The sequence below is a fragment of the Suncus etruscus genome, chromosome 8, assembly GCF_024139225.1.
Source record: "Suncus etruscus isolate mSunEtr1 chromosome 8, mSunEtr1.pri.cur, whole genome shotgun sequence".
Taxonomy (NCBI): Eukaryota; Metazoa; Chordata; class Mammalia; order Eulipotyphla; family Soricidae; genus Suncus; species Suncus etruscus.
Genome location: NC_064855.1, coordinates 12,664,081 through 12,676,183, shown reverse-complemented (window position 1 = coordinate 12,676,183; position 12,103 = coordinate 12,664,081). Strand labels below are relative to the sequence as shown.

At 41.6% G+C, this 12,103-nt stretch overlaps 1 pseudogene; it reads right to left on the bottom strand.

The window, feature by feature from the left end:
* Positions 1–314: 314 nt before the first annotated feature.
* On the bottom strand, positions 315–421 carry LOC126016820 (uncharacterized; annotated as a pseudogene).
* Positions 422–12,103: the final 11,682 nt, after the last annotated feature.

Here is a 12,103-nt window from a genome sequence, read left to right as displayed (position 1 = left end):
TTTCCCAATGATTGCTTTAGCTATTCGAGGGTGTTTATTGTTCCAAATAAATTTCAAAAGTGCCTGATCCACTTCTTTGAAGAATGTCATGGGTATCTTTAGGGGAATTGCATTAAATCTGTACAGTGCTTTGGGGAGTATTGCCATTTTAATGATGTTAATCCTGCCAATCCGTGAGCAGGGTATGTGCTTCCATTTCCACGTGTCCTCTCTTATTTCTTGGAGCAGAGTTTTATAGTTTTCTTTGTATAGGTCCTTCACATTTTTAGTCAAGTTGATTCCAAGATATTTGAGTTTGTGTGACACTATAGTGAATGGGGTTGTTTTCTTAATGTCCATTTCTTCCTTATTAGTATTGGTGTATAGAAACTGATAAGAACAGATACTACACTTGATCTTAGCCAAAAGGCCGAGAAGATGACATGATACTCTACTTAGAGAACCCCAAAGACTCTACCAAAAAGCTTCTAGAAACAATAGACTCATATAGCAAGGTGGCAGGCTACAAAATTAACACACAAAAATCAATGGCCTTTCTATACACCAATACTAATAAGGCAGAATGGAATCTTATGCAGCTGTCAGGAGAGATGAAGTCACGAAATTTTCCTATACATGGATGTACATGGAATCTATTATGCTGAGTGAAATAAGTCAGAGAGAGAGAAAGACACAGAATGGTCTCACTTATCTATGGGTTTTAAGAAAAATGAAAGACATTCTTGCAATAATAACTTTCAGATACAAAAGAGAAAAGAGCTGGAAGTTACAGCTCACCTCATGAAGCTCACCACAAACAGGGATGAGTTTAGTTAGAGAAATAACTAAGTTTCGAACTATCATAATAATGAGAATGTATGAGGGAAATAGAAAGCCTGTCTAGAGTACAGGCGGGGGTTGGGTGGGGAGGAGGGAGATTTGGGACATTGGTGATGGAAATGCTGCACTGGTGATGGGTGGTGTTCTTTACATGACTGAAACCCAAAACAATCATGTATGTAATAAATTTGTTTAAATAAAAATACAAAAAGAAGGAGGTAACATGGGGGGATAGAGATAGCTGGAGACAGGCAATTGAGTAAATTAAAATGAGAGCATTAATAGATGTCAAATCTGTTCGTGTGTAATTGATTGTGACCTTGAAAATAACTGCAAATGAATGTAAACATATTCAAGCTATTTAGCTGATTTTACCAAATATTTCTCCAGTGGGAGAGAGGGATAAACTACCTTTTGATACCTTGTAGGTAGAAAAAAGCATTTTTTAATATAATTTTTATTTTGATCATAGTGGCTTACATATTTTTGACAATAATATTTTAGGTATATATTTACATAAAATCAGGGGGAATTCCCATCACCATTTTGTCCTCCGTACACCTCCGTTTTTGTCCTACCTCCCATATCCTCTTCCCTCACCCCCAGGGCTGCTAGAATATGTGGTCCCCTCTGTACCTAGCCTACTACTTAGTAGTCTTGCACCTGTTTGGTCCTGGTGCCTCCCTTATTTCCCCCTCTAACTGGGAAGCAGGACTAGCTAGTTCAAGTTACGTGTTTTTGTTTGAAGAAGAGAAAAGTAATAAATTGGGGTAAAAGTCTAATATGCCGAAAATAAGCAGAATTCTTCTAGAGGCTCTCTTCATCAGTTTGAGAGACGAAGGAGAAAAAGAAGGTGAAACACTCCACCACTACAAAAATAAGTGTCAAATATCCAGTGAGGACTCCAACAATAACGATAAGCACCACAAAAACAAAACAAAACAATAAAAAACCACCATGGTCTTGAGATAAGAAACATGGCAGAGCACATAAAGAAAGAAAAGAAAAGAAGAGAAAAAAGGTAAGTATAAGTGTGGGAAACAACTTCAATAACCACACCAAAACAAAGAAATCGACCAAAAATAGATAGGTAAATAAAAATAATAATAATAGTACATGAAAATAAAAAAATAATATATAAAAAATAAACAATGTTTTGTGCTTTTTGCTTTTTCTTCCCTCCTGCCCTGGCACAGTAAATATTGGGGTCATTCGAAAAGGGATTCTCTTGGCCTAAGAGATATGGGGTTTCTCCGCCCCTGGAGTATATTGTCATGGGATCAACTATAGACTCTGTTCAGGATCATTTACTCTCCTGGTGGTGCTTTTGTGGTGTTTGGAAGACTTCTGCTCCATCCTGGGTGATACAATCAGACCTTTGTATCTAGAGATCTCAGTATCTGCACAGTTCCAGGGGTGGGACTTATGATGAAGTCAGTCTTTGTGGTTCTAGAAGTTCTGTTCCCTCAGTGTCATTTTAGTCCATCTTCTGTGGTTGGTGGTCTTGGTCTTAGCCCTAAACCTAGGATGGCACCTAGGATAGCGTCTTTCTTTGTGTTTCCAGAAGTCCGTTACAGTTGTCTCTGCCAGACCTTTGGAACTGGGGATCATGGTTGTTGTGCAGGTCGTAGTTCAAACCCTAGACTAGGGCTTTTTTATTGGTCCCAAGATATATACAGTCTGGTCATGGTTCTAGCAGCCAGTCATCTGTAAATCGCGATCTTGGCTGAAAAAAGCATTTCTAATTGTAATGAGTAATTTTGCCTTTTCACAGAATTGTACACTTACATACCATCTTTTGGAGTGGAAGCTTTCAAACAATCCTAAATCCCTTAAGATGTCATAGAGTTTTGTCAACTGGAAGAGACTGTGTGAGGTAGGGAAGTTTGTGAAGAATTAGCACAGATGATGTAACAAAACCTGAGATCAGTGCTAACATGCTCCTCGAGGTGTGGCTAGGTGTATAGACACCAAGCCTTGAAGCTTGCCCTTATTAAAATCAGGCTTTCTTTTCTCTTACAAATGAAAGGGTTGTATTTTGAAACTACAAAATTTATTTTTGGATGGAATCAAAAAATCTGCACAAACTGAACAGCCAACGGAGTACAGTGTACATGACATTTCTCAGGTCTTTCCTGTGATGATAGCAATGGAGGCTTTTGTGTACTTAGAGTGTGAGTTGGTGCAGTCTCCTTCAGGAATGGTTTATAAATATCCTATTGCTTTATATCAAGATCCCAATGCCTTTTGTTACTCTGATATTCTTTTCCATCACAACAGCTTATCCTTCTATCACTTTGCACCATATGTTTCTAAGATACATCCAAGAATTATAAAAAAAAAAATAGGAAAGACATCCCCAACTTTGCCACTGAAACAGATGGCCCGGTGATGCCATATCAGCAACCAGCGCCAGCTCCATTGTTGGTTTCACTGGTTTAATTTGCCTCTAAACTACGTCTGGTAGTTCCATTAGATATTTATTTATGTGCCTCAATAATCCTCCAGTGTAGCCAATGCTATATGGTTTGCCACAGATAAAGTAGAGGCACTTACATCCCAGAGTCCACAGAGGCTAAAATTGCACAGGCTGCAGGCTTTAATCACAGCTGCTTCCAGATGCAACCAAAGAAATTCATCCTACATAAATTTGAGAAAGCAGACTATATAGAAGAGCTTCTGCAGTTTCCAAAGGAGACATTCCAAACACAGGACCTGCTCTTCTTCTAGGTTAGAAGAAGCACTCAGAGGCTCATGGAGCCCCTGGGGAAGTATTTACACCTCTAGCAGCTGCCCAACTCTTGCCTTACAAAGGTCCCAGCTGGTGGCAAGAAAACATCCTGTGCCAGTAGGGGAGGTGACAACCATTACTGCCAACCCACACTTTATGGAGCCAAGTCCACCACACTCATCTCTGCTCAGCAGCATTCCTTGCCCCATGAGATCACAAGACATCAAATACTGGGAGCTGCATCGAACCTGCCATTTCTCAAGCCCAGAGGCTGCCTGTATGGTAGATTACTTTTTTTCTTTTTTATATTTTGAGGTTGATTTCTAGTCATTTGATTTCCTTCTTTCAAGTCTCCTTCTGATTGTCCTTCAGAGACAGGGGCATTCATTAATAAAAATAAGAAAGTCAATACCCTTGAAATGCCTTTCTACAGTCTGACAGAAGCAAGTTGACAAATTATGCTGGGATAGACATTTGAAAAGGCATAAAGGAGTTTTATAGGCAAATATGGCCTTGATTAAAGTTCTCTTTACCTGGAAATCTCTGCACCAAAAGACACTTAAAAAACAACTTCTTTCCTCTTTGTCTTTAAAATACCCTTGCAGGTCTGCTTTTGGGACATCTCTAAAGGACCTTGAGCACTTGTTAACGAATTTTTACCTCAGAATTAACATCTAAAAAGTTTGGCCAGGATGTAGCATTGGGCTGTTGAACTTTTACCAGGTATAAAATTTGTATCCCTTTTAGATATTTCTTATCTCCTTCACTTTCCCCTCACACACACACACACACACACACACACACACACACACACACACACACACACACACACACAAAACCTCTCCCCTCAGAAATAGGAAGTCCGATAGGGAAACCCAGCTTCTTGCTAAATTCCCTAATTTATATCAGAGACTAGTCAGACAGGAACTGCTTTGAGATGTTAAAATTAACCTTCTCTTTTTAACTCTGGATTCTTACTTGAAATATATCTGTTCATAAGTGTAGTGTTAAATAATTAATGATGGATCTGGATAGTGAAGGATGGATGGAGGGATTTTTCCCTGCCATCCCAGGCCACGTGGCTCCACAACCCCCATTCAGCTGGTGGGTCCCAGGTTTAGGTGGATGGCGGAATCAGACTCATCCAGAGACAGGCATCAGGAAGCATCAACTTTATTCATACCCTATCCACCACATGAGTGGCTTCTATCATAACCTTTTAAGCACAGCCATTCTTAGCTAGCCCTGCATCTTAACTCCTTTCAGCCATCTTCCCTTTGACCTTCATGCTGGCCAAAGACCAAAAGAGAGCAGTGAGCTAATCCCCTGGGTCAAAGGCCTTATCTACCTTTTCCAAGACCCCTCCCAGGAATGGGCGGGGTCTTGCAGGTAAGGTCAAGTTACCCAAGGAGAAAGGGTGGGGGATGAGGCTTCACATAGGTCTGCACCACCTACAGAATTATTCTGTAAATCAAACAATGTATACTGGTAATGCTTCTGTTAACTAGAAAGATATTTGTACTTTGCACAGAAACAAATATGAGCATTCTTTTCATACCATAGGAAAAAATTGACTGGCAAAATCCCCCATCTATATCCCTGATTTTTACATTAAATATCAGAACACTGTTCTCCCATATAGCTTTGTGTGATCTCTCATTTCTTCATATTTTACCATCTGGGCATCTACTCTTTTAGAGGGAACACTAAGAAGTTCAACTGGACCAAATGCGACCGGACCAAAGCTAGCCACAGCAGTAAAGTGATTTTTTTTTGCCTCTTGTCCCATTCCCAGGGTGCACTGAGCCAGCATGAAAATCCAGAATTTCCTGCCAACCATTGTGCCCTGACCACTGGACAGCTAAGTAAACCAATCTAATTGAAAACCATCTGCACTTGAGGTGGATTTGTACACAATTTAGGAGCTTACAGATCCCTGGTCCATCTGCATGGAATGAAGAGTCCAATGCCTAAAAACAGTCATGAGTCTGTGAAGCCTTCACACTCTCCACACACCCCAGGAGAGCAGAACATATGTTGGATTAATCAGGTGCCACCCTACACAGTATATGCCTTGATACTCATTGGTTGGAAACATCTTTGAATGTAGTTTCTTAGAATGATATTTAGATGCTTGTTCTTCACCCCAGGGTATGGTTTGGTTCTTCCTAATAAAAATCCCAGATCTCAGAAAAGCTTTCTCTTTTGTTTAAGGATTTCCTCTGGTGAGCATTCTGCTTCTTAGGAGCAGAAGACTTGCATGTTGGAATTCCTGAGCCCATCTCACCCACTTCGGTGTGTGTGAATTACTTCTTGCATTGGTGTTTGCTTCCAGACCTATGTCTCTCTAATGTTCTGGTCTTGGGAAGAGGAGGTGTGGGCACAGGAAAAAAAGAACTATTATTTTTCCAATGTGGTCAGAATCTATAATTCCCAGGTGAATTACAATTTCTTTGAGTGTTAAATTGCTTCTTCCTAAAATCATCCTTGGATGATTTTAAACATTCCTAAAATCATCCCAATCAATTGGAAGCCCAATGGTCCAATATGGACTCTCCAGTGGCCCATCAACAGCACAAAACTAGAGGGGCTTAGAAACTTAGTAAACAAACAGCTGAAACTGGGACACAATGATACCTCCTTTTCTGAATGAAACCCACCTATATTTGTAATAAAAAAAAGTTATCAGGTAGGGGTTAGAGAGATAGCATAGCAGTAGGGTGTTTGCCTTTCATGACAGATGGCGGTTCGATTCCCAGCATCTCATATGGTCCCCTGAGCAAGGGGCAATTTCTGAGCACAGAACCAGGAGTAACCCCTGAGTGCTGCTGGGTGTGACTCCACCCCCCCAGACAACCAAAATAAACAAAACAAAGAAAAGCAATCAGCTAGTTGGAGACTTTAATCTGATTTAAGAACTGTTAATGCATCCATGGTTTCTATGAGTAGGTTACAGAATGGCTTACTTTCACCAGTAGCCATCCCAAAAGACTGGCTTTTGATAGTTATTGACTTAACTCCATTCACTTAAAAGTCAGAAAGAGTTTTGCCCTTTTTTTTTTTTTTGTTCTTTCTCTCAATAATAGGGTCCCTATGCAGCAATTTCAATGGATGTTTTGCCTCAGATTATGGCTAATTCACCTACCACGTGTCAATATTTGTTGATGCAATTTTATGCCCAGCTAGCAAAAAGTTTCCCCAGTCATATTTGATTCATTACATAGATGACATTCTTATGGCCAGTAGAAGTCACAGAGAATTGCAATGTATTTATGAATTTGTTGTCAGCTTCTTGCAGGTTGCTGGTTTAACAATAGCTACAGAAAAATATCCAGAGTTTGCCTCTATTTTAATATTTGGGCTTTGTATTAGAGCATGTCTCCCCAACTGATTTCTATTTATGAGAAAAATCTAAGGACCCTTAATGACTTTTAAAAACGCTTAAGTGATATAAATTGCATCCATCCCTCAACTTATTTTGTACTTTGGAAGGAAATCTGTAATTAAATAGCCCCAGGTGTTTAACTTAAAAGGTCCAACAGGAATTTTTTTTCATGGACTGGCTCCAAAAGTACTATCTTTCCAGATTCATATCTAGAGAAAACATGTGGCTTTTCATTTTTTTCAACCCCTCATTTTCTTATGGGTGCCATTGCTCAGCTGTCTAGACCGCTAGAATGGGTTTATTTACACAGCAATCAACCTTGCATATTTGTGCCTTATTTGTAATTGATTGCCTCTCTTATTGTCAAAGCAAGGCTCAGAGCAGTTTCCCTGTTAGGTTTTGATCCTGAAATAATAGTGCTGCTCATTCCCTAAAAAAGAAAAAGGGGCTCTCAGTGAGCCCCTTCAACAAGCCTTACCTGATTTTTTTCAGAAGATGTTTCCTCCCATTATCCTGCAGGAAAAGCCTTGGACTTCTTCAAAAGGACACATTCTGTGATTTCCTCTACTATTCGCTCCTCCCCTATACCTGACTCCCCTGTGTTTTACATTGATAGGTCATCATCAGCAAAAGGCAGTACCTTCACAGACCACAACAGTACATATTAATTACAAGTCTGCTCAACAAGTGAAACTTGCCCTTTTACATTACAATCACACGTTTCAGAGCCATACAACATAGTAAGCAATTCAACTTATATAGTAGGACTGTTCCCAGGCATAGTAGTCACCTTTTGGGGGGGGGCACACCCATTTGACGCTCAGAGGTTACTCCTGGCTATGCGCTCAGAAATCGCCCCTGGCTTGTGGGGACCATATGGGACACCGGGGAATCGAACCATGGTTCGTCCTAAGCTAGCGCTTGCAAGGTAGACACCTTATCTCTAGCACCGCCTTCCCGGCCCCAGTAGCCACCTCTTTATGTGCTCATAATCAAGTTGTTCAAGATTTGTTGCAGCAATTACAAGTGCTTCTGCAGAAATGTTCTGAATCAATTATTATCACTCACATAAGAGTCCACTCTGGCCTCCCAGGACTGATGACTAAAGGGAACAAAACTGCTGATCGTCTGACCATGCCAATATTTAAGTCACCTGCAGAAGAACATGCAGTGCCCATCACTTGCATGTGAACTATCATATTCCATGGAGGCAAGCCAAACAGTGGACAAGTGTACCATTTGCACAGTCTTGAATAAAAGAACACATGTAGCTGATGCAAACCACTGAGGGTTACAGACTAATAAATTATGGCAAGTGGATATTATACATGTTGACATCTTTCATAAGAAAGCCTATCTCGGGGCCGGCGAGGTGGCGCTAGAGGTAAGGTAAGTGCCTTGCAAGCGCTAGCCAAGGATCAGGACCGCGGTTCGATCCCCCGGCGTCCCATATGGTCCCCCTAAGCCAGGGGCAATTTCTGAGCACTTAGCCAGGAGTAACCCCTGAGCATCAAACGGGTGTGGCCTGAAAAACCAAAAAAAAAAAAAAAAAAAAAGAAAGCCTATCTCCTTATAATGGTGGATACATATTCCCATTTCATAGGGGGAGTTACAATGGCTTCTGAACGAGCTGAAGATGCCTGCACCTTCATGCTACAATGTTTTTCTGTTATGGGCATCCCCAGTTCATAAATATGAGCAATGGCCCTGCCTACACCAGTAAATTTTTCAAACATTTTGCAAAAACTGGCAAACCAAACATATCACTGAAATCCCCTATAATATATAGGGATGAGCCATAGTTAAAAGAGCTCACAGAACCCTCAAAACTCAATTATTTAAGTGTAGAAAAAGAGGCACGGCACCTATGGACATTTTATCCTTAATATTATTTTCACTAAACTTCTTATATTTACCCCAAGAAGAGCCGTGTACAGCTGTAAAAAGACACTTTAAAAAAGATGTTCAGGTACAAAACCAATTAATTCACCTATTTGGGTAAAAATGAATAATGAATGGATTGCTGGTAATCTCATTTGAGAAAAATGTTTATGTTTCTACAAATGGCAACCCTACCAAGAAACTCTGGACCCCACTAGCCTTGTCAGAAGCAAGATTCTCACAAATGAAAAAACTCAGACACAGTGCATGATAAGACTACAAACACCCCCTCAGAACCTACATAGATTCTCAAAGGGTTGAGAGCAGGAAACAAACTTAGACATCTACAGGTACTGCAAACATTCCCTCAGAACCAACATAGATTACTCAAAAGGTAGAGAGCAGGAAACAAACTGTGACGTCTATAGGTAACTGGGACAATAAATTGACACCACATAATGAGGCAGAAACTATTGGGAGTGGAAAGGACCAATTTCAGAATCTTGATTCTGTAGGTGAGGGAATTGATCCTGCTATCACCGGACTTTATAATTTAGGAAACGCTTGTTCCATGAACTCAGTGCTACAATGCCTGTATAATATTCCCAGTTTGACTGATTACTTTTACCAGAATCAGTATAAGAAGGACATTAACAGGTCAATTCTGTTGGGACATAAAAGCAAAGTGGCAGAGAGTTTGGTAATATTATAAAATCCTTGTGGGCAGGACAACACAGGTATATCAAGCCAAAAGACTTTAAGATTACCATTGGAAAAATAAATGATCAATTTGTAGGAGACAGTCAACAAGATTCACATGAACTACTTCTATTCTTGATGGAGGGTCTTCATCAGGACTTGAACAAAGCTTATATGAAGAATAGACATAAAGAGGAAAATAGTAATCATCTTGTTGACTCAAAAGCTGTATGTAAAACAAGCTTGGCAGAGAGACACAAGCAGTTTAATGAGTCCATTATTGCTATACTTTTCCAAGGTCAGCTTAAATGCACAATTTAATGCCTCATCTGCCTTTCTATTCATTGGTTGGAAACATCTTTGAATGTAGCACCTTGGATTGGTGTTTAGACCACTTGTTTTCCACCTCAAGGTGTGGGCTGGTTCTTCCTAATAAAAATCCCAGTCTCAGGAAAACTCTTTCATTTCAGGCTTTTCTCCACTGAGCTATCTCCAATAATGTTCTGGTCTTGGAGCATGAACATACAAACAATGACCTCCAAGAAGCCACTGCATGTCGGTAAGAAAAGTATTCAACACAGCCAGAAAGGCCAAGGAATGGGCAGCTGTCACAATGCCAATAGGCATTTTGAAAAACTCTAAAAAAATAGCCAGAGGGACTGGAGCAATAGTACAGGGAAGAGGATGTTTGACTTGCATACAGTCAATCCCAGTTCAATCCCCAGCATCTCATAGGATTCCCTCCAGAATGTCAGAAGTAATTTCTGAGCATAGAGCCAGGAGTAACCCCTGAGCACTGATTGATGTGGCCTCAAATCAAAACCAAACAAGCAAACAAAGGAACAGCCAGAGGGATTTTTGCTATTTGGGAAAAGACAAAGTCTTTATCTACCCAAGATACAGTCCTCTCAACCTTGCTGGAGTGTCTCCCAACTGACAGGAGACCAACTGACTGGTCACCACTAGCAGGCAAGTGGCAGTATGCAGAGGACCATGATGGGGCAGGAGGCAGCCATGTCAAAGCAAATTCAGGGACCAGTGTGAGATCAAAGTGCCAATTCTCCATGTTTCACTACAAATGTCCTGAGAGCAGTTAGTGCACAAAGGTCCTCAAGAGCCTCAGGTGAGGGGTCTTAGGGATGGAATCCTGAAGTACGACACTTTTCAAACTGACATGAAGGAAGTGGCTGCAGGCATTGGTGAATGAGGCTATCTTAGGGCATCATTTTCCCAGAGGCAGCAGGTGGGGTGTGCTTAGTCTCTCCCATTCTTCCTCCCTCCCCAGCATTCCATTCCCAGGATTGTCTAGAGACCTCGCAGGGCGGTTTGTAGGGTTCCGACCTCCTGTGTGCCACCGTTTACACTGCACAGAGTAAGCCCACACACCTCTCTTGCTTCCCTTAGCACTTTTATTTTTAAGCAACAAATAGAGGCCATTTGTAATAGTATTTCCTTTAATTGCATATTTTTCAAACATGAGCCTATTAACAGTGCTTCCCATGAAAGCGGGCATTCAGTTCTCTCTGGGGGTGCCCCATTGGCCTGGAAGGGCCTTCCCTAATCAAGCTCAATAGCATCTCTTGCTGCCTGAAAATAAAGGCACTGGAGGAAGAGGGAGCTGGGGTTGACAAAAAAAAAAAAAAAAAAGAAGAAGAAACTTATTTTTCAGATCAAAGTAATGCTGACTCCATTGCCCAGTTCCAGACGGCTCTTTCTTCTTTTCAATGACCAGACAAGGTTCTTCTGAGCTCCCCCCTTCAGTCTGGTCTGTTTGATTTTTTTCCTTCCCTTTCTTTTCTTTTCTTTTTCCTGAATTTGTTCTTGCGTTGGGAAAAGTGGTCATTAAAGTATTAGTTTAGGTTGGTTAGTTTTTCAGCCACACAGGAGGATCTGCCTGCTTTGTTATCTCCGTCACACTCTCCTAACAGTGCCCAGACTATTACCCAAGAGGAAACTCCTAAGTGTGGGCAGCAGGGCCCCTTCAAACTCAGAGATGAAGCTGCTGGCGGTTGAACCAACTCCAAACCCCACTGATCTTGTCCCAGATGGTTTAAGGAGCCCCCACACACACACCCCCACTGTGTCTGGCCACGACCTTGGATGATTGAGCTTTTACTTCCCTGCCCTGGCCACCGAGACCCCCCCTCCAGTGGGCCTGAACTCCCCCCCCCCATCACCTCCCCCTCAGCAAACTGCAGAGGCCACTGAGCACTTGCTTCTATTTAAACCAACCAGTGGGGCGTTCACTGGGAAGAATGGGGAGTGGGGGAGTGTAGCTTTGATGTTTCCAAGGGCAGGAAATCACTTGGCAGGGCCACTTGGCAGCAGGTAGGGGGAGTGACAGCTGGTGGGAAGGTCAGCGACTGGGATGTGGCCACTCATGCGTGGCCAGGGACGGCGCTGCCCTTGCAAGCTGAGCGGCCCATCCCTCTAGTCTGGCGGGGGGCATGACAGGGGAAGAAAGATCAGAGGGCCTGGCACGTACCACCTGGGAAACCAAGAATTCTGAAGGATCAAACGACATGCCAGCATTTTCATTACTTTTTTTCAAGACCAATTTGGCCTTCGCCTTCAAGTACAGGAGAACA